The sequence below is a fragment of the Nelusetta ayraudi genome, unplaced genomic scaffold (assembly GCF_046127955.1).
Source record: "Nelusetta ayraudi isolate G7.1 ecotype Tasmania unplaced genomic scaffold, CSIRO-AGI_Nayr_v1 ptg000053l, whole genome shotgun sequence".
NCBI classification, from domain to species: Eukaryota; Metazoa; Chordata; class Actinopteri; order Tetraodontiformes; family Monacanthidae; genus Nelusetta; species Nelusetta ayraudi.
The window spans coordinates 3,830,706-3,852,851 of record NW_027466103.1 but is presented as its reverse complement, the minus strand read 5'-3'; the positions used below and the strand labels follow the sequence as shown (position 1 = coordinate 3,852,851).

Genomic DNA, 22,146 nt, shown 5'->3' with positions numbered 1-22,146 from the left:
CTGCTGTCGATGGCCTCACAGAGAAATTTTCAGAAGCCCCACAATAAACAAACTACATTTTTGCTTCAGTGTCTCAAAACACTTTGAGATCGCGCTCACAATAGCTGTTTCATTTAGTGGAACATTTAAACTGGATCTTTGAGGGGCTGATGGTTGGTAAATCATCAGTTTGTAAGTAAACACAACAGGGTTTTTATGGATTTGATTAAAGTTTAATTGTAGTATGTTTGCAGAACCGTCTGTGTTTTTTTTTTCCAGGCAAGCAAATGTCCTCAGTGTCTCTCTGCAGGGAGGGAATTTCTCATGTGAGTCATTTCAGCAGAGCGGCTGCATGCTACGGCTTCTGATTTAAAGGCAATTGTTACACTATAAAAACTATAATATCTTAACAAGAGCATTTAACTCGTCAGTTTTTGTCTCGCTCCAGATGCGTTAATATCAGTTATTATAACAATATTAATAACATATTACTGCCATACAGCTTTCTCACTTAAGGAATTTCCAATACGTACCTAATAAAAAGAGGAATATCTGAGTTCAATCTGACGTCAGACATTATATTTCAGCCTTGGTAAGAACAGGAAGGCTGTAGATAAATAAATATTTCTGAAGTCTGGGGGATCTTAGAGGCGCCGAGGCCGAGAGCTGATAAACAGAAATGCAAGATGAGCCATTGCAGGGTTGGAGGAAACTAATTGGATTTCTTCAAAGTTTGACAGAAGGTGTTGAGGTCAAGAGTCGAGCGTGGAGCTTTAAACTCGCTCCTCCATTAAAGAGCTTTCAGACTCGGAGCGCAGTTCAGGTTTTACACGCCTGGTTTAACTCTGGCATATAGAAGCTTTCACAGATGGGTTGTGTGAGACTGTTCACAAACACGTTATTGAATACTGCAAATGCAAATGAGACTAGTTGTCAACATTATCATTGTCTGAGATGGTCGAACATGCTGCCGCTTAGCTCTGACGCCATCAGTAGGTTTGTCCAGGCTCTGAGGACTAAACTGGAATGGCTCATTAGTATTAAAACAGAAAGTTCCTCAAGTGCTTATCACTATAACACTGAGTGCTCAGTGTTGCACGTCAACTGAAAGAGTTTTGAACTAAAATGTTTTCCGTCCTGTGAAAATGTGCTTCAATATTAACGCAACTGATTGCTTTTTAAAATTAACCTTTTCTTTCATAAGTGAACGTCTGTCCTCTGCAAGGATTTTCTGTACACTCGACAAACACAATTAGGAGCCCCTTGCTAGAGAAGCCTCAGCTTTAGTAGGAGCTTCAGGTTTCAAAGCCATTTTCATCTTTGCCACTCAACTTTCACGTTTTCAATTGATGAAAACCGTTACCCCTACCCCCCCCCCCCACCACCACCACCACAAAGAAGCTTCAAGCTTCTAAATTTCTCCACAAACATTCTACAACCAGTTTTATTCCTTAGAAAATATACAAACAAGCAACAAAACATACCACACAAACAGAAATCCCTTGCAGCTGCTGGTGCCTGAAGAGAGAACTATTGATTTCCGAGTAAGAATCTCTATTTCGTCCCTTGACCAATTGTCATGGACCAATTTACCAGTGAAGGCATCGGCCACTATAAGTCACGGCTGCCGGTGAAGTAACAAGATTTAAACTTTGCACACAAAACAACTCTTGATTAAAGGGCGTGATTTTGCTTTTTAGATTTGTTTTTTCTTTTTAGATATTTTCTTTGTAACAAAGCATTCTTAATCCCTAAAAAAAAAATGAATTGTGAGGCTTCATGGCTTCATGACCTTCACAGAGCATAACATTGGCCATGAAAGCCACATAAGAAAAAGTCTGTTGCAGATGTTCCCATAAATACATTTTAAAAGCTTCTCCGCCAAAAACCTCCTGGGAAAATGGATGTGGACCTCCAGTTTGGGCCTCTGCTTTCATCAGTCTGACCGTGACTGCTGCTCGAGAGCGACGTTCGATGATGATGATGATGAAGATGATGATAGGTGTCTGTGCCGAAGGCCCTTGTTTACACACAGGGGAGAATCAAAAGAGCAAAAGTGCTATTTGACAGCTGCGCACTAAATAATACAACGAGCAGCTCTATGTCTTCTGACCGTGCGGACCAATTCCTCCTTACTGTGACTATGTTGGTCAAATATTTGAGCCTTTGTTACCAAATAATTGATTTACAATTGGAAAGGAAGAAGAAAGGCTTGAGGTGTGCAATTCCATTTTAAAGTTACATTTGTGCATCCAGCAGGCATGTGTGATTTCTTTTAACTTTTTTTTTTATTGGGCAGTAAAAACTGACTGTTGTGGCATTGACTTTTATTTGACTAAGATTCTGCTTTTTGTGCATGAGGAAAACTTCGACCAGTGGAGTCTATGAAATCTCTTAATTGTCAATTGTCATAAAGCAAAGTTTTTTTCTCCATCAGGTGGTTCCATGAATTATGTTGAGATAATGGTAGTGAAGGACACTCAAAAATGAAGGAAACCCTAACCCTTACACTGTAGAATGGTAAAAAGAATGTAGAAAAATTTTCTTAAAAAAATAAATAAATAAATAAATACATATGTATATATATATATATATATATATATATATATATATATATATATATATATATATATATATATATATATATATATATATATATATATATATATATATGTATATATATATATATATATATATATACATATATATATATAAGTGAATTGATTTTTTTGGGGGGTGGAATTAGTTTTATCAGTTCAGAGCAGTCAGATTTTTTTTAATTTTCTAGGCATTTCTTTTTTTTTATGAAAGTTGATTAATGGCACTTCTGTAATTAAATCGCATGAGTGAGTGCAATTTCCTGGACTGTGTCATCTTTGTATCTCTTACTCAATGCACAACATTCAGAAGCAGATTAGTCTTAAATACTTAACAAATTACCAATACTACTACTACTACTTGTACTTCTGAAAATAACAATAATAACAGTCACCACTGTATCTCTATATATACTTTCCTACTTCAAATCAAACAAACACAATGATCACATTCCCAAAAGACTCGGTCTCTGTTAGTGTGAAGTTCAGGGTGTCGGTGCGCGAGCGAAGCTAATTTCAGAGTGCTGCCAGTAACAATTTATCATTTCACACATAATTTGAAGTCTTTTTTTGGGCTTGCGACTGGTTTGGTACAGTGAAACAGTGGAAGTGGGCGTCAAAGCCTGTCAGAAGCCAGAGCTCAAAAGTAGAAAATAGTCACACAGCTCGCAGCTTTCACTCCTCAACAGAATCACTGAAAAAATCAATTCACCCAGCAACAGATCCGACATAAAGAAATAAAAAAATAATAAACCCAATTAAAAGTTGCAGCCTGCATCAGTGAAATGTGACTGATACTTATGCAATCCAGCCTTTTTTTTCCCCGCACTATCATCCATAATCCCCTCGAGAGATTGACGTGGATGAAACACTGAGCTGTTTGGCAAAGGACGAGTCATTAAACCCGAGAAAACAGAGAAGCCATCATCAGCGCGGCTATTATTCTCTCCACTGGCTGTGTTTGTTTTTGGAGGGGGTGGGCAATGGGAGGTGTGGGTGGGGGTGGGGGGGGGGGGGGGCAATATTTTTCGCATGGCTAAGTAGTTCACGACTGGATCTTGTAATTGCCGATGTTAAGTGACACCCCATTGCGTTCACGATGGGGCTTGAAGGGTGTCAACAAGCGACAGCGTCTACGAGGCAATTAGAACATTTTCCTGGTCGGAGAATGAGCGCAAAGTCTGTGTGGATGATCTTGTGACCTTTTGCTGTAATTTTAGCTAATGAGGGGAATGGCACCTTCCGGTGTTGATCACAGAGGTCAGATTATTTATTATTAGTATTGTCATTATTATTTTCTGTTTTTGGATCCATATATTGAGGAATTGCTTTTGTTTGTTTCAGCATTGACGTAAAGTGACAAACTGACAAATTGACAAGCGATGGCACTCTGTTAATTACAATATGCGAAGCTAGCACTGAATCCCCACGAGCCCTTCAACTGGCCGTGTCTCCCAGGGGACCCCATGCATCTGTCGTTCCCGCCCCTTTTACCCACAAAACCACAGTAGCATTCAATAAGCAATCCTGCACTATGTGCTTCTAGAAGCTTCCTTTCGCGGTAGAGTGGTGATTTATTGCAGCACCGTCTCATTTTGGAAAATTAAAGGGGTCAACTTTAATCCTTACTTGCTGGCCTTTTGCTCCGAATAAAGCAAGCGTAGATTAATATCCCTAAATGCCGTTTGATGATTAGTGGAGTCATTAGGAGCCATGAAAAATGCAGGTTTCTCCATGAGCAGCATCCATCTAAAGACCAAAGGACACAAAATGACTCGCTGGGATTTGTCCAAGTCCCAGTGCCTCGGCTGACCTCTATCTCGTGCGCCTGAGCAGGACCCCCGAGAGAAGCTCTACACTACAGCAACATTCACCACTATATCGCCATGGGACTATATAGCATCAGCTGTACCATTCTAATTCACAGCTGGGCTACATTTAGCACTGGGAACCTACATTTATTTCCAATCAGCCATGTTATTAGAAGGTAAATAAACTGTAGAAAGAGAACTAAAGGTGGAAAGGACACGAGAAACGTCACTTTTCAGAAATTCATTTCTCATTCTTGCCCCGGGAAGCACAACGCAACGCAAAAAGACAAAAATCGAAGGCGTTCAACTGGCGTCCCTGTCAGATACTCCCGCAGGTTTAATTGCGGGGCCGTGAAGAGCTGATCCTCTTCATTCTTAGCGCCTCCTTAAAAGATTTAAAGAAACCTCCCTGAGCTTGAAATAGGTGAGAAAGGCCTGGCTGAACAGAGCACCTCCTGTCATTTGACTCTCCCAGAGGAGAGGAGGAACATTTAACAGAGACAGAAAAACAGCATCAAGGAAGGATCATTTCAGTGGCTTTGGCAAAAAAAAAAAAAAAAGAAGCTAGTGAGCCGACCGCCTCCACGCTGACAGCTGTTTGTATTATTGATGAGCTCTGAAGGCATTTCAAGTGCCGGGTTTTGTCGCAAGCGCAACTGAATACCTCAGACCAGGAGGTGAAGTTCACACCTTCACACCGTGTCTGCAGCGCCACGAGATGCTGCGTCACAGTGTTCACTGACAGTCACATGACCAAGAGAAAACAATTGGCACAGCCGCCCATCTAAACCCCCCGCCCCCCACAACTCCTCTCTTTGGCTTTACATTTATTTATCATGACCTTGTTTCCCATCTACTTATTAGCTGCTCAATAATTCATAAGGCTTGTAAAGAAGATGGGTCAAACTCAACGCAGCTGTAGAAGTAGAAGAAGAAGTTGTTTTTTTTTTTTTAGCTTTAGTGATGGTTATGAGATTGTTGCCAGTTTTACCGTTAATGTTTAGCACACACATGCAAACACACAGACGTACATCGCAGCAAATACAAACCTTAAACCGTCATCCACCCTGTCACTTGTCATCGCGTGTTACAAAAAACCTCCTTCCGCCTTCTTCTCTGCAAGTCCTCGGAGCACTTTGAAGAGCGTGGCCGGGATGGCAGGTTCCTCGTGACCTCGTTGAGCAGCTGGATCGCCCAGATTGTGACTCTACAATGTCGCTCACTCAATTTTTTTTTCCAAATCGGCTTCACAATCCCCTTTAGTCATTTTAGTTGTGACCAAACTACTGCGATCATTTAGCTGCTAAGAGACCCAAAAGAAGAGAAAGAATGCGGAGAGAAAGTGATGGTAGAAGTCCTGACAGTTTAAATTGAAGGGATTAATGGAAGCATTACAGAAGGAGCTAAGCATAGCAATGAGCATTGCCTCAGTGGTCAACAGCTGACCACTTCCTGACTGGATATGGCAGGAGTTGAGTTACAGACACACAAGAGTCTTTCACCAACTGAAGGCCTTTGACGACACCCGGCGAGGCTGCAGTTGACAGATTTCATTTAATGGAACAAAATAAGGTTCTTCTGTAATTATGCAAATTTCCCTAATGTGGCACATTTGCATAATATATATATATATGTGCCATTCTATTCTATTCCAACAACCCATCCATCTATCTTTAATACCTGCTTCCTCCTGCACTCAGGGTCTTGGGGGTCTGCTGGAGCCTCTCCCAGTTGGTATTTGGCGAAGGCAGGGTGACACTATGGACAAGTGGCCACTTCATCACAGGGCCACATAGGGCATGTTTTCATTGCCTCGCCTCGCCTCGCCTCGCCTCGCCACAGTACGCCACACCTCGGTACGATTGTGTTTTCATTTGCTCTCTGTGATCACGAGACCGTGGGCGGAGTCAACGAGGTAAAGCGGGACAATGTTTTCGTCAGCGTCATTTCTAAAGAGAACCCACAACCTTCTTGCTGTGAGGCCACAACGCTAAGCTAACCACTGCATCACTGTGTCGCCCTCTATTCTATTCCATTCAATTCCAATCACCTTCCAAAAGCTGCTTCCCTCTCCCACGCACCTCCTACAAACTCTTTACCGGATGGATTTCTTTGATAAAACCTGAACTGTTGTGGCCGATGTCCCTGGTTACAGTTAACGGCTCAGCCTGACAACCCCGGGAGTGATTCCCTGCCACTCTGAAGTGTCCCCCTGACTCCTCTCGCTCCTAACGTCTTGGACGCTTTATCAAGATTATTTAGGAATCCCACCCCCCGACCCTCTCCGGCTCACCCTCCCTGGCCCACCCTCCCTCACCAATGGGTTTGACCCCATCGATCCACAGTGTCACACCAGCATTGACCAGCACAGCTGCTGGGACCCTTTAGGGAGCCACGGGGGTTCTTTGTTGCTCTGCTGTGACATCATCAATCGCTGGGCGGAGAAGAAAAGCCGCGAGTCGGAGAAACTCGCTGTCCCTGCGCTCTCGCCAGCTGCTGCTGCTGCTGCTGCTGCTGCTGCTGCCGCTGCCGCTGCTGCTGTTGCTGCACTCGGGAGACAGAACCACTCTTTTCCCCAGCAGAGTTTCTCCTTGCTGTCGTGTCACTCTAATCACACTTCTGTCCTCCTGGCTACGTCGAGCGCCGCTGGTATCGACGACCGCAGTCGGGAGCCGCACGCTACCGTTCCCCATTTTGCCCTTGAGCAACGCAAGCTGTTTCCTCGGCTCTACGCTTTTTCAAACTACAACAAAATGTATCTCGGGAATTTTGAACGACAACAATTTCCTACATTATTCATTGGACAGCGGTGGCACCAAAACTTCAGTTCCCTGCTGAGAGCTTCCTTCCCTAAAATAGTAATGCTAATGGGCACTTTTTGACTTTTCTTATTGCACCAGCTAAATAATTGATCTCAGTATCTGTGTTTCACATCAGAGTTACCTGTTAAAACAGCAGATGTTTCTGAACCAACAACTTTCTTCCTTTGCCGCCCACTGGTGGCGGCGGGAAGCCGACTTCCTGTGCACTCAGCGGGAGCGTCGGGTGGCTCTGATTCCTTAGTGCACACTGCCTCAGTTCACTGTGCCATTTGTATTCCTGGCGCATGCAAATTACGCCTCTATCTCCGCCACAGCTTGCCTGTTTGCTTGCTTGTTTGCTCGCTCGTGTTTGTCCAACCCCTCATCCCGCATGAAAATGCAGCCACATTCTCAGTCAGTGGACTGATTGAGACTCATCATCAGTGAGGATGTCTTTTTTTTTTTTTTTTTATCGTGTCCAAAATCATAGAGAGAAAAAGAGACGTAGGGAAGAGTTCGGGGGATGTAGGAATATTTAAAATTCAAAGTAATGTCATTAATGAGCAAAGTTTTTTTGTTTTGTTTTGTTTTATTTATGTTTTCTTTTTGCAGTGTGATGACAGGAAGTCTATCCCCTTCCCACCCCCCCTAGCCCCGCCTGAGGAAATGGAGTCTTGTTACTGTAAAAGCAGCCGACCTTGTGGCTTCTGCCAGGAAGCAGAGCGTTCAGAGGAGACAGTGAGATAAGCTGCAGCTCATACAGTATAGAGAGGATCTCCCCTCAGCACACACACACACACACACACACACACAAGCTCTCCCTCCCTCTCTCACTTTCTCTCTCACTCGCCCACTTACCCAGTGTCGTTTCATCTCTCTCTCCCTCTCTCCCTCTCTCCCTCTCTCTCTCTCTCTCTCTCTCTCCACCCCTCCCTCACACTCAGTCGCTGTGCTCTGACGATCGGGGGGGAAACACAGCCAAGGCGGACTTAGGAGCGACTGGAGTCTTTCTTTTCTTCCTCCCGGTGTTTTTCTTTCCCTTCCGCCCGGCTTTCCCCCCTGAGCTGTTCATTCCAGACCCCACAGCCCCGGAAGATGAGGAGGATCTATTAGCGAGGAAGAGGCGGCAACAAAAGGGAGCGGAAACGAGGAGCAACAGGGTGGTGAATATCTTCCACCACCGGGAGGGAGGGAGCGACGGAGGGAGCGACGGAGGGAGCTTCCTTCTCCTCTCCATGCTGGAACAGAGCAAGGTTAGTGCGGAGAGCCGCGTCCCTCTAACACACACACACACACACACACACACACACACACCTTAGTGTCCATGTGTTCCTTATCTATTTCTAACTCTCACCAAAAGCACGTCACTAGATTCTACTTCTTGACTTTTTTTTCTGCACAATTAAAAATCCTCCAGTTTCAATTGATTTTTTTCCTCGCTGTCAGCCTTTTAAATCGCTCCGTGAAGTTTCACTTTGGGGCCGGCGCAGCCAGCTGTGCGATTCTCCCAGAGGTGTTCCAGCGTGCGCCTCCTCAGGTGGAGTCTCTCTCTCTCTCTCTCTCTCTCTCTCTCTCCCTCACTCGTCTGGTGAGGAGCCGCAGGAGGAGGCGAGGGACAGCTCCCCTCTCATGTGGTGTCACTTTTTACACAGGAGGCAATTAAACCAGAGTGGCAGGCGGCACCGCCGCTAACTTGGAAACGGGCGGAACGGCGGCAGCAGGTCTGATTTTTGTTTCTCTGCCGCGGCGCACTGGAGCAGGAGGGAGATTCCCTTTGTTCCCGTTCCCCACAGAACCCTGCACCTCTGCGAAGGGGGAAAAAAAACAAAACAAACACACAAAAAACAGACCCTTTTTTTTTTTGTAATGAAATGGGCTGTGGGGGCCGCAGGTCGTGAGCTCTGAGGAGCTCTTTTTGTGCACCGGCTGCACGCGTGTGCACGAGCGCACACCGACGGGCACTGGCGATTGGTTGCAAGAAGTGAGTCTCTGAGGTGAGTCCTCGCATTTAATTTTCAGCAGTGGGAAGAAATTATTTACGGCTCACTCACTCAGCCAGAGGCAGACTGAGGAGAGGAAATTTTCATTTCAGAATCTGTTTTTTTTTTCCTCTTCCTTTTCCTACCTGGGTGAACTCTGGTGCCCTTCCTGCAATGAGCGGACAAATGGTTGCGTGACAAATAAGCTCCCCCGGGAGTCCCTTCTTTTGTTCAGGCGGTGTGTGTGTGTGTGTGTGTGTGTTTTGTTGTTGTTGTCGCAGAAGACAATTGAAAAAATGTATTTCTCTCCGAAACCAATTAGGCACCATTATGTTCATTATTTGTCTGTGAGTTTTCTTGAAGCCATTCTTCATTATCTGGAGACACTCAGGTTGGCCCCTCTGGCTCTTGGTAACAAAAGCTCCTTTTTCTCTCTCTCTCTCTCTCTCTCTCTCTCAAAGATTAGGTGGGAGTCGAGGTTCAGTTTGATTAAAAATGTAATAAAGCGACAGCAAGCGGAGCGCAGCAGCGTATTGTTTTCTCAGTGTAAACACTGGAGGTGGAGGACGGCGGGGGCTGTATCTCGGAGCTGCGTGCGTGTGTGTGTATGTGTGTGCGTTATAACACAGGAGAGGAGGTATGGCCGGGCCGTGCGGCCTCGTCGTCCATTCACTTATGGCTGATCTGCTCTCGCCAGGTTCTGTTTACACAGTTTCTATTCAGAAAGGCTCAGTGAGGCAGAGCAGCGCAGCCACTCGGATCCGGATTCTCGTGATGTCACATCGTGGCCTCCAGTGAGTGAGGTCGCAGTGGTCAAGACTGGCCGTAAGTCTTCGGTAGAGGCCTTAGCGCGTGCACACACACACACACAGACACACACGCGCGCGCACACACACACACACACACACACACACACACACAAAAGTGCATCCATGACCGGCTCAGCGACTTTCCCCTTAGAGAAGGAGTCCTTGACATTGAGAGGGTGTTAATCTCTATTTGGTGGATCCACACACTAAAACTAATTTGTGCAGGAAAAGTGCACACACTTGCATTTTCCTTCCCGATAACACATGCGCGCGCACGCGGGCGCGTGCGGGTGGGCGTCGTGACCGCCGTTTGACGGAGGAGCATTTGGGATTCAGAGGAGACAACCAGACGGAGTCGACGTCGCCGCTGGTGCAGATGCAGACAATCGCTTGACACGGGAAAACTTCTCTCACCGGCTGCATCTCACACATTAAAGTTGAGCGTAAAAAAAAAAAAGGGCCGTAATTATCACAACTGCGCGGTATCATCGGGAGTTCTCATCCCGACACGCCGGCTGAACTCAGGGTGTCTCTGCTCCACTATGGGCGCCGCTCACCTCCAAATATCTGGACCAATCAGAACAGCGGCCGGGCGCAGGTTATTTCAGCTCCGGCTTGAGCTGTGCTTTACGGTTGAATTGAAGCGGGTTTATCACTGGCAAACACCAATTGGAAGTTTTGTCGGCAGCGTAACCTTTCCTTCCAAATGTCACAGAGAATGTTCTCGGCAAAACCGCCGCCTCGTCTATCGTAACTGAGTGGTCAACCGTGCAGTTTCTGCAAAGATCCGTATCTGTTTGAATGTAAACGTTACATTTTTTTTTTTACAGAATTTAAGGCATCGGAGAAAAAAAAAAACACTGAAGGTGCAGTCAGTTGTGAAAAAGCTGCTTTTACAAAAAAAACAAAAACAAAAAAAACTCCATCAAATTCATAGAGCCGCAACAAACAGTAATCTACTTGAATCTTTTTATCATTTTTTCCATGAAAAATTATTTGTCCAGCAAAAATATTCCAATAGTCACACACTGTTCCAGTGTTTGTTTGTTTTTTTGTTTTTTTTAATAGGGTAGTTGTTTGGTCTGCCTCGTCGTCATAAATCTCCTGATATTCGTGCTAATCACCTCCATAAAAGAAGGAAAAGCCAACATCCAACAACCACAAGTTGGAAGGAAGGACACTGAAGCAGAGAGCAGTCATGAATTTTAAACTGCTTTCGACCCATTTTTGCAGAGCGTTAATCACGCCGCCAGCGTCAGGCTCCAGTTTGGTTGAGTTATTGATTGGTCGTTCACTCTACGCCTAGAAACTCTCCCGACGACACGGAAAAGCATCCAATTATGGTACTGAGCAGGCTTCAACCCAACTGACCTCTGACCTCATGAGCACACTCTTCCCCATTCTGCTCTCACTCAGCCGATTGGTCCGTCCTGGCGTTGTCCTATGGATGTGTTATATCATAGTGAACCAGCACAGTTTGGAAAATCAGCTGCGGAGCTGCAAGAGTGAGATTAGTCTGTCTGCACAACTGAACGGAACAAAGACTTTACAGAGTGCTCGTTACACACACACCACCACCACCACCACCACCACTAATATTCATATTGAACAGTTTCCAACTGAGAGTATAATTTGTTAATAACACCAGCAGCAGCCAAATAATTACACTTTCCACCTGAAACTAAGCAGCAGAATGTCAGCAGCCGGCGAGTGCACAGCTATGTGGTTGTTTTTCTCGTTGTTGGTTTTCTTCTTCTTGCAGAAAGGTCTGCACTGGTTTTCCTTTGCGCTGCCTTCGCTGTGACATCTCTTTCTTGAGCTTTTGCTCCGTCCCCCGTCCCACACACACACACACACACACACACACACACACACACACACACACACACAGAGGGGTGGTGGAAAAAATGCAAATATTAGCGTTGATGTGTGCATTTGCACGTGTTTGCTGTAGAGTGTCTAAGATTATAAGTGTGTATACAGGCCTCGTGTGTGTGTGTGTGTGCGCACGCACAGGCGAGGAAATGAGTGTGAGGGTGACAGAAGCAGGTTTCCTTGATGAAGGTTCCTGACGGTTGCCTTTGAAGCTGCTCTCCCAGCCATATCAGATTCCCGTGAATAGATGATAATCTAGGAGAGGTCTGTGAATCACACGTACACACACACACACACACACACACACATGCACACAAACGTGCCCTGTCGCCACTCATCAGCAACAGGCACTTGCGCTCTGTGTACTTGGATGCTGTAAACCACCATCAGCAGCCGTCACAGAGCCACTTCTCGCTCTCTCTCTCTCTCCCGTTTAGCCGTCGATGCTAATAGCAGCGGTCGGCTGCGTGTGCTAACCGTGTGTATCCTGGCCCCCTCTGCCGGCACATTTTGACCTTCAAACTTCTCCGCGCAAGTCCACGCCAACACACAGGGACACGTTCTGGTATTTGTATTTTAATGTATTAATTATTTTTTTGCAGCCGACAAAGTAAATGTTTTCATTGCATGAAAATGTCAGCGTGTAAAGTGGCATGCATGATATATGCGCAGTGCTTAGAGCTGAGCGTTATTTATTTATTTTACTCATCTATTTATTTATTTATTTATTTGAAGTGGTGAAAGTGGTGGGAAAATGTTTTTCTTTGTCATCTGGAAGGCCTTTCCTCATCTCGAGGAGCTACTGAGCTGGTGTGCATGAAGCAGTAACCAAAGAATAAAGAAGCTGTTAACATTCAGACACAGGTTGACCCGCCGGCTGTGGCGAATATTAATGAAGGAGTTTTTTTGTTTTTTTTTACTTTGCGTGCGTTTGTCCCTGGTCGCCATGAATGAGAAGGAGATTAAAAAAATATTTTTCTGCGGCTCTTGCGATTCTGACCCTGCCATGTTATTTTGAGGCTTCCGGTGCTTTTGGACTCTTATTTGTAATTATTATTATTATTATGTTCTCATCTTAACGAATATTCAGATGCAGATGTGAAGGTGACGGGGGTCTAGCTGAGGCAGAAACCTGTAAAACAGGAACGGCACCCGCGACATCGACATATTGACACTTGCATCTTCATGCCTGGCTCCACTCGTTATTTTTAGTGACTGCACTCAATTCTAATTATTCGGCATGGAAGCGTCTGACCTCGGACCGGGGTAATAGAGGCCGCACTCTATGTTTTTAACCTCTGTTCCATTACATCACCTTATGGATCAGGGCTGTGTGGAACCAATGAGACCTAACGTGTAGTGGTCTTCGCCACACTTGCGTCTTTTAGTCAGTTTGATGGGAGCAGAAAAATTGAAATGTTTGCCTTGTGGTGATAAAATGCTGTGTAACGAGCTGCTTGTGCCATACTTTGCTTTTCTCTGTCATTCATATACATATTTAATTCAATTATACTGAAATCATTATCAATCAATCAATTTTTATTTGTACAGCGCTAAATCACATCTAAAGGCGTCTCAAAGCGCTCAGTGCAGAGGAAAAACCAACTGGTCCCCCAGAGCAGCAAGGTGCTGGAGTGGCCAGGAAAAACACTCCTGTGGGAAGAAACCTAGAGCAGATCCAGACTCCAGAGGGTTGCGGTGAGAAGCAAATACAAAAAATGTGGACAGAGGGAGAGAGAGAAACAGAAGTAGCCAGAGTGGCAGACAGGCCAGAGTGAGTTGCAGGGTTCACAACAAAGCTCTCATAATATAGATATAGAGATATACAAATAAATAATTCAAATATAGAAATAGAGGAACACACATAAGTATATGAGGGATATCAATATAAACATGTAGATGTACATAAATAGATGTTGTGTTGTATACATCAAATTATTCTAAAATTTAAATAGGCTTAAAAGTCAAGTGGTGGGGTGGTCCATGTAGAATGTGCTTGTCCATGTTTGGGAGGGCAAGAGTTTATAATGGCACATGATCTGCCATTAAATCAAGTCCTACGCCCTGATCTTGGTGGTGAAGATGAAGCGATGGCACCAAGACTCTCAGGACGGCATTCCCCAGCTCCCGGTGTGTCAGTCATCACCTGCCAGGGACACACAGAGACTGTGGCGGTATCGTATCGTAATGAAAAGCACTGAAAGTACCTCTTAGCATTTCTGTATTGCACGTGCAATACTTAAATTAGCCTGACTTTATGTATTAAGATGCATGTATATAGGGCCATAGAATCCAGCGTGGAAGAGCAAAATGAGCGTGTTTAAATGAGTGTATTATTGACTAATTATATTACAAATACATGAAGGGAAAAGACTCCTAATTCCGATCATGATTTTTAATGGAAACACAGGTGAGGGGCTGTTGGCAGACTTGGCTGTGGTAGTAATATGGCAGGTGGTTCGTGGACTAAAGTCTAGAGCAGACAGTGGCTGTAACACAGCCTGAAGACGTCATGCCTGAATAATGAGCATGTGGAGGTAATGACTTAAAAGCATCGCTGGTGTCAACAAGAAGTGGCCCCCTGGTGGGAGGACTGAGCGAGTAGATTGGATCTCAGTTGGATCTATGAGAATTTAAGTTGAGAGTCGAGTATTTTTGAAATACCAATATGCCACTGAGGCGTCTGGAAAAAGAAAAAAAAAATTGGTCCATCAAATTCAGGCGTTGTGCCATTCATTTGGTTGTGTTGGTTGACTCATTCGTGGGACATTGAGCGAACTGGCTCATAAATGCTGTTCGCTGTTATCTAGTCACAGCTCGCAACCCAGCAGATTGTTTCTTGTTATTCTACAGAAACTCCCAGCTGCGGCTGCGAGAAGGCATTGTTGTGGTGGAGGTGCAGAGCCGCAGACACGGCGGGAAAGGGGAGAATCAAACGTCTGATGACATCGCATTCATCGTGAGAATTACTGCCGTTAAGTTTTCCAACGTGTCGGTCTGTTACATCGAAAATCAAATCCCTCCTCATCACTTGACACTTTAAAGTTTTGCACATCTGCGAGGAGCAGACAATCCGAGTCTTAAGCAGCTGTGAGCCAGCAGCCCTCATGGGGGGAAACCTCCAGGGTTTGTCACTCACAGCCGCGGGCTGCTGGTGGACCACAGTGAAAAACACAGCCACACTTTTGTTGTTGTTCTTACAAGACTGGAAAAGCTCAGAAATAGTGTATGTGTGTCTTTGGGACATTGGGTTTGGTTTCTTAGCTTTTAGCATCAGAAAATCCCCTGTAGTTTTAACTGTACACACTGTGTGTGAACCTCAGCTTGGCCGCCGCTGGGAGAAATCATGTGTTATACAAAGACACGCTCTTATCCTTGAGTCATTTCTAAAGAAAAAAATTGTATAATTCTGCACGGAACACAATGGGTTACTGTAATCCATCAGTCCAGTAATAATACATTTGCGTGTGATAATCTTGTCCATACATTATCAGTGTGTCACAGTAGGCAACAGCTATCGTCTGTTTGAAAGAGAAACCTTTCCACAATGACTGGATCGAGCTCTGCATAGGAGGACCAAAAAAAGTGGAACATCGGTATCAGCGGTTAAAGGCAAACGTCACTTAGGGAGTGTTTCAGAGGAAGTTATTCACAGAGGTTTTACGTATGATGAAATAAGTTTTTTTTATTTTTTTTTGCTGGGGTCAACACCGGGACAGCCTCATTAACTAGGTGTAATCCCACCATGAAGACCAACACTTCCAGTAATGATCCCTGGAACGGCCCACAAACGCTTTCCTTTGCAGTTTAGAGGCGTTTCTAACGGGCCATAGAACTGCGTTGCAGAGGAACCACCAGCCTTTTGGATGGGGCGTCCACTTAGCTTGCCCCCCCTCGCATTCCCCCATCCCTTTCCAAACAAGCATGGAAGTGGAAAGCGTGAGTCCGTCCGTCTTATGGCATTTTCCCTTGCGTGACCCCTGAGGCCTGAAGGTGTGCTGGTGTCTCTCACAGCTATTCCTGGGTTTAGTCTCTGGGGGTTTGGTCTGCGGCGCTAAACCTCTTAAAACAGATTATTTGTTGAGGAAGGTTATCTGGAGCTGAAGTGAATACGCCCCTCGTCCCCCCCCCGTGCGCCTCTTTTGGACCCAACACATAAAAGTGAGCTTATTCGAAGGGGTTTCAGCCTTCTTCTTCTTAGTTCTTTTTAACATAATCCTCAGGTTCATTTCAGTTCCTCCTCCTCGTGGCTCATTGTTCTTTTTTGAGGATTCTCCTGTGGCTATTTGTGTACACTGTTTTTTCGGCATCAACCTTATTTCCTGGCAATATATCAAAACAATAGCAATTTATTATTAGTAATAAAAAAATATACGCTTAATCAACATTCACATTTAAAAATCTTCCTCTTCTTAACTCAAAAACAACCTAAAACACATTTTTCTAAGCCGAGAATTCTATACGTAATTTTTACTACTTCATTTAACTATTTATTTATTTACCCACAGATTTTTGTTTTAGTTAAGTGGAGTTCTGTTTGCTTGTTCTAAACCTTTTCACACGTTCCTTATTTTTCACCCAAAGCCTTTGCACATCCCCAGGTGGAAAACAAGTTTTTGAACACCCCGTGCATTTCTGATACACTGCTTTCAGAATCACTCGAGACTGCAATTTCTTCCAGTCCGTTTACCCTTCAAGTCACATGCTTCCTTCTGCACATCCACTCTTCCGTCCAGGTCAAAACAGGATGTTTCAGTGGGATAATGTTCTTGGTCGAGTACGAGAATTTAGTTTATTTCTTGTTGACAATAAACAACAAGAGTTTCTGTCTGTCTGATGCAGCCACAACTTTTGAAAAACAAAAAACATTTTCCCACAAATATTCCATGATAATATTTGAGATTGTGGACTTCTTGTTGTGTCAGCTACAGCATGCTTACAGTGTTTCAGAATTTGTATGGGAGGGGGAACCAATCAGGAAAGACCCCTTATTCCCCAAACAAAAATGTTCCTCTTTCTCTCAAAATCAATTTTAGTCGAGTCACTGTCCACGATGTTTAATTATGGAATCTTTGGATTCTGATAATATGGCCCTAAAAGCAAATAAAAACAAAACAAAACTCAGATGAGTTTTTGTATTCGCTGCTTGTTTCTTTTCTTGTTGCTGTTTAGTTTAGTGTTCTCTCAGGATCATTGTGGTTGAGGATGGCTGAAAAACAAAGAGCTTCACTCCTGCTGTGAGCCACTGTCCCATGTCATGATTTTCTCTTTCCTCATTGCTGGAATTCCCACCAGGGTATATGTCTGTGGGTAGATGCTATTTTAAACCGAGGGTCAGGCGGAGGATGACGACGATGATGACGAAGATGATGATGATGATGATGATGATGATGATGTCGAGGAACATTTCCAAGAGAAACCAAGTGAGCCCCAAGTGTTAAAGCCAAATCCAAGCATGTATTGTATCTGGGAGAAACTGCCACGTCTGTCCACATCACATACACCCAAACCGTCCGCAGGATACGTGGTCTCTGAGCCCGGAGCCCAGACGAGTCCAGCTATTGTGCGTGAGTCACAGCCGCGCTCAGTGAAGAAAACTGAGGGTGAGCGGCAAGGCTGGCATGCCTTGACAGATGGGGCCCTTTGTGTCGCCTGCAGGTGGCTCAAACCTTGATGGAACCGCACCAGGGTTCCTGGAAGGCTTTCTGCGTCCTCGGCAGCGACTTCACTATCACAGCCTGACTAGTAGCACAGTGGCATTTAGCCGCTCAGCTCTCCGGAGCCTTTCCTCTCAGCCGCCGCCAGTAAACCTTTGAACACAGAGAGCCTCGGGGACTGGTTCAAAAGTAGGGCTGCAGCTCCCACTACTTTCATTATCATTTCATTTGCATCAAGTCCCTTTATGAATGAGTCACAGGATGGGAACATAAGTAACAGCATTTTCTTTCCCCAAATTGCTTCATTTTTCTGACCTAACCAACAGTAATACCCACTGTAGGCCACAAAAAAGGACAAGCGAACACAAAATGCTTGACACATTGATAACTTAATTGATTAACTTAATTCTACTTGCAAAGATAGTGATAGGCTGGCCAGTGAGAAAACCTTTTAAGCATGACGCTAACCAGAGTCTGTTTTTATCCAGTGAAGAGTTCTCTCCAGTATTCTCATGCTGATCTTATGTCTCACGGTGTGGAAACCTCATGTACACAGAGAATCACCTGATTCAATTATGGGCTCCAGAACTGCGCCTGAGCAGACCTCATTAAATTGTTCTTTGATCAATTTTAAATGATCAAAACTATTTGACAGAGTGTGAAAAGTGGATCTCGCACTGCAGTCTTGCAGGGCTGCTAATTAATTGGCTGTTGACTGATCAATAACTGAACTCAGAGTTAAATATTTAGACATCAAGGAGCCAGAAGCTGCACAGTGACTGCTGCTGTTTTTTCCCCCCCTCTGCTTTACTTTAATGTTTTTATCAATAAACCGTTGGCCGATCTATTCATTCTGCTTCGAGTGATATCCATGTCTCTGTTGCGCTGCATCTTTGTTGACAGTGCATTTGTTTTCAGCTACTTTCAGATCTTATTGTTCAATTTACGGGGCTCCAGCTTGTCTCATTAGCTGGATCGTCCCTTCGCAGCTGCTGCTGCTCCCCGCCAGTAAAGTTATTGAAAGCAAAACAAAGCACCCTCTTTAAGTTCACGCTACTCAGCGCTATCAGTGTGAGCTGCAAAGACGGAAGAGTCCAGGCAGCCTTTGGCTGTGGCCTCTCAGCCGGGAGTCACCTTCATATGAGCCTGGACAGAGATCAGCGAGGAGGAGACACTGCTGCGAGGCTGTTCAGAGGAAGACACGGAAAGCCTCTCACGCAAAGTTATTCCAAACACTGCAGTGTGTAACAGATAAACTATCTGAGGAGTTGGGGGGTGGGGAGTACTGCGGGGAGGAGTACTGCTGTGTCATGTTGTCACCAATCTTACGCTGCTCACATGAAAGCAGTCGGTGTTGGAGGTGTTTTTTTTGTCTAAAAACATGACGTAAAAACATGCTGGACAGTGTGGAGATTTTTTTTCATCCTCGTGGAGCACATGGCTACCTGTCTGTGAAACTCATGGATGGCTACATGGACTGAGAAACAAGGGCGAACCTCAGTCAACCAAGAGGAGGGGAGGAAATATGTAAAACCACTCCTGTCTGGCTGACGTTTTATTTTGGCGATGCGGTGCGATGCGAGATGTTCTCTCAAGTTGAAATTGCGACTCAGAGCAGTGCGGCGACGTGAAACGAACAGCGTTCTGATCTGTGCCGCTGAAGAGCAACTTATTTTCAAATGGATATTGAGCTTCCCCCGAAGAGATATGAGCTCAAAGCCTCCCGCGAGGTGATTGTCTTCAGATAATGACGCCCTGCTGCCGCCGCCGCCGCTAACGCTACCAGTTCATTGCAACGGCTTCTCCGTCTGCACAAAGCAGCGGAATGCGTCCGCTACGCTTCCGTCCCCTTGGTGGTCGGCCAAATTCATCATGAATAAAAGGGGCCGAGACAGAGCGGAGAGGCAGCCACAGTGGTTTTCATCAGGACGACAGCTCTGGGCAGGTACAGACGCAGCAGGCCCGCAACACATCTTAGTTTGATTACAGCGGCTCCTCTCATCTGGGCCGTGTGTTAGTCTAACAAACCGTTACCAGGCCGCAGACAGAGACAGACCACCACGTTGGGTGAGGTGGCCACCGCTCTCACTGGCTGCTTCCACTGTCTTTTAAAATTAGCCCAAAGTCTCCACGACAAGCACTATGGTAACCCCCCCGCTGTGTTTTCATCCACTAACTCTCTTTTTTTCTCTCTATAAGATGGCCATTTTTTTCCTCCCTATGCACGACATTGTTGCGTTTGCCAATTACTGTGCGTCGCCACTCTTCTCTAGTCTCGTGTAACGTAAACGTCTCCTGAGTAACACGGAGCCACCAGACCAAAACAATGTCGACGCCTCGGGACTTTATTTAGAACATCTGATCTGGAAGATTTATTCAGGTGACAGATAGCGTAAACAAGAGAGGAACCTCCTGAATGTCACTCACATTTTAATGTAGCCTTGTGTAAATGAACCGTATCTACACATCCACACATTTTTAATAGAATCATGTCTCAAGCCTCGACGGCTGTGAATCTTTTTTTCTGTCGCGCAGTCGCGTAATGTGTGTCCAGCATGATTTATTGGCAGTCTGCACGCTGTTCTTTTATCTGACTATCAATAATTTTGACCACTTAGAGACGGCTTATGAATCCAACAGCCCCTTTTATCTCGACTCATCACTCACTGGCGAGATAAAAATCAGACTCATAAAGAAGCTTCTGCAAAAGCTTTCCAGGGACATTAAGTGAAATGTGATATTACAGGATTGGATTTCCTCCTTGCCTGAAAGTAAATTGGAAACAACAAATCAAAGCTCAGATCAGCATCACCACGACGCCTCACGTAAGATATGAAATATCTCCTCGTAATCCAAGTTCTCTGCACTGCATTTTATTAATATTGCGAACTCCGCTCCCGTTCAACTTCAGCGGTGAATGCTGATCGGTTTCAGCAACGGAAAGTAATTTTCAGGCCAGACATTTGTCTCTGGCAGTGCGAGGGGGGAAAAAAAATCCTGACACCTTTTATATCAGCACACAGGATCTGTTCTGTCAGCTTTGATCGAGTGAGTCAGGTGGAATCAGCATCCTATAGATGTACAGTATTTAGTGTAAGTACACCCTGTTGACACCTGGCAAGCTGAAGGTTTTTTGTTTTTTTTTTAATTCTCGACCGAAGACCCCTCCCAGCTGATCCGACGGTAGATTTTCTGCAATAATATAGGGAAGAAAAAAAAAAAGATTTCTTATGGAACCAAATTTAATTCAGGCCAAGACTTGTGTCTGCAGTCCGACTCAACCCATCTGGCTCTAAGACACCATAACTCTCAGTACCAACATGACAACACAGTGAGAAGAAGAGATATTTGTTTCATTTTTATTATGTTGTCTAGTTTCCTTCAGAGTGCTTTTTGTTAGCTATTGGTTTTTCATGCACATTTTGGTATTATTGCCAATAAAAAAAATATGACCTTATCTTATCTTTACTGCCTTGTGTCTGCTTAAATCACCACAACCATTGGACTAGCGTTACATTCGGAAAGGGAATGTGGAAATAAGTGGAAAGTGGAAATAATCTTATTATTATACAACCGTAATAATAGTCTTAGACCTTCCAAAACTGCCTCGGTGGGGAGCACAAGGAGCTGGACTAACACGCTCAGTGAAAACCTTGTAAAAATGTCACTTTTTTTTTATTGTTTCAAGTGTAAACACTATAACTCTGTTTTTTATGCTGCTACCACGGCGGTGGCCTCACGCGAAAGGAGCTGTGCCAGTTTACAGCCGTCAGAGACCCTCTTCCTCTGCCCAGTGGCCCCTCGTGTTGAGCACCATCACCGCCAGCCATCACACACAGCTGCCACTCTTCCTCCTCCTCCGTCCTCCAGGACAAAGACATCCATTTGACTCCGGCGCTAAGTCACGGGTTCGGCACCCTAATGGAGCCCCGAAGGACATCTAAAAGGAAGCTGCAACGCAATCCAAATGAATGACGCCCAATTTATAAAGACGACGGCTATAAGCTCATTGCGGCGAAGCAGGGATTTGGATGCGAGCCCATCAACGGATATGAGACGCCGTCACTTTCGCGAGTGGGCTCCCATTTGCCACGATGAGGGATCTTCCTCTCTAAATGCTCCCTCACAGCTAATGCTCACTTAGCAGCGTCTCTCGGGGTGATTGATGGCACTTATCGCCATGGATCTGGGTCAGCCAGGCAACACGGTGATCTGTGAACACACCAACTTAATAAGCAGGATGCATGAGTTACTATCTGCATCCATCAAAGGAGGAAAGGTTACGCGGATGCAGAAAATGACACGGCAAATAGAGTTAAGCCGAGGGGAGAGAGAGAGAAACGGAGGCAGAGGGGGACGGAAAAAAATTAATGTTAAGTTGGTGCCGTTGCAAACTTGAAAGCAGCTGAGAGAAAATATGGAAGCGGTCCACATTTATGCCGAAATAAATAATGATTTATTTATGTTTCAGAAAGCATAATAACGCGTCACAAACTTTAAAGTTGGTGTTTGACCAGAAATAAAACTTGTACAAGTACAAGAATGTTCATCAAACCCAACATTTCACTGCGTTTAATCCCCAAATAGCCCCAAATCTTCTGCTGCACTTTTACCCTATCAAACTCCTGACAGATTTGG

General features: G+C 44.8%; 2 protein-coding genes across 6 annotated transcripts in view; both read left to right on the top strand.

Moving 5' to 3' along the window:
- Positions 1-22,146, top strand: part of LOC142896435 (uncharacterized) — a 393,522-nt gene that overhangs the window by 367,002 nt on the left and 4,374 nt on the right. The window lies entirely within an intron of this gene.
- shisal1b (shisa like 1b) overlaps positions 8,102-22,146 on the top strand; it is a 44,081-nt gene continuing 30,036 nt past the window's right edge. For 2 of the 5 annotated variants that reach the window (XM_076038109.1, XM_076038107.1), the window contains exon 1: positions 8,107-8,441. The gene's annotated coding sequence lies outside the window, so the exon portion shown is untranslated. Of the gene's footprint in view, positions 8,442-8,802; positions 9,183-22,146 lie in introns of those variants that run through there. The other 3 variants (XM_076038104.1, XM_076038108.1, XM_076038105.1) reach the window with 3 other exon arrangements.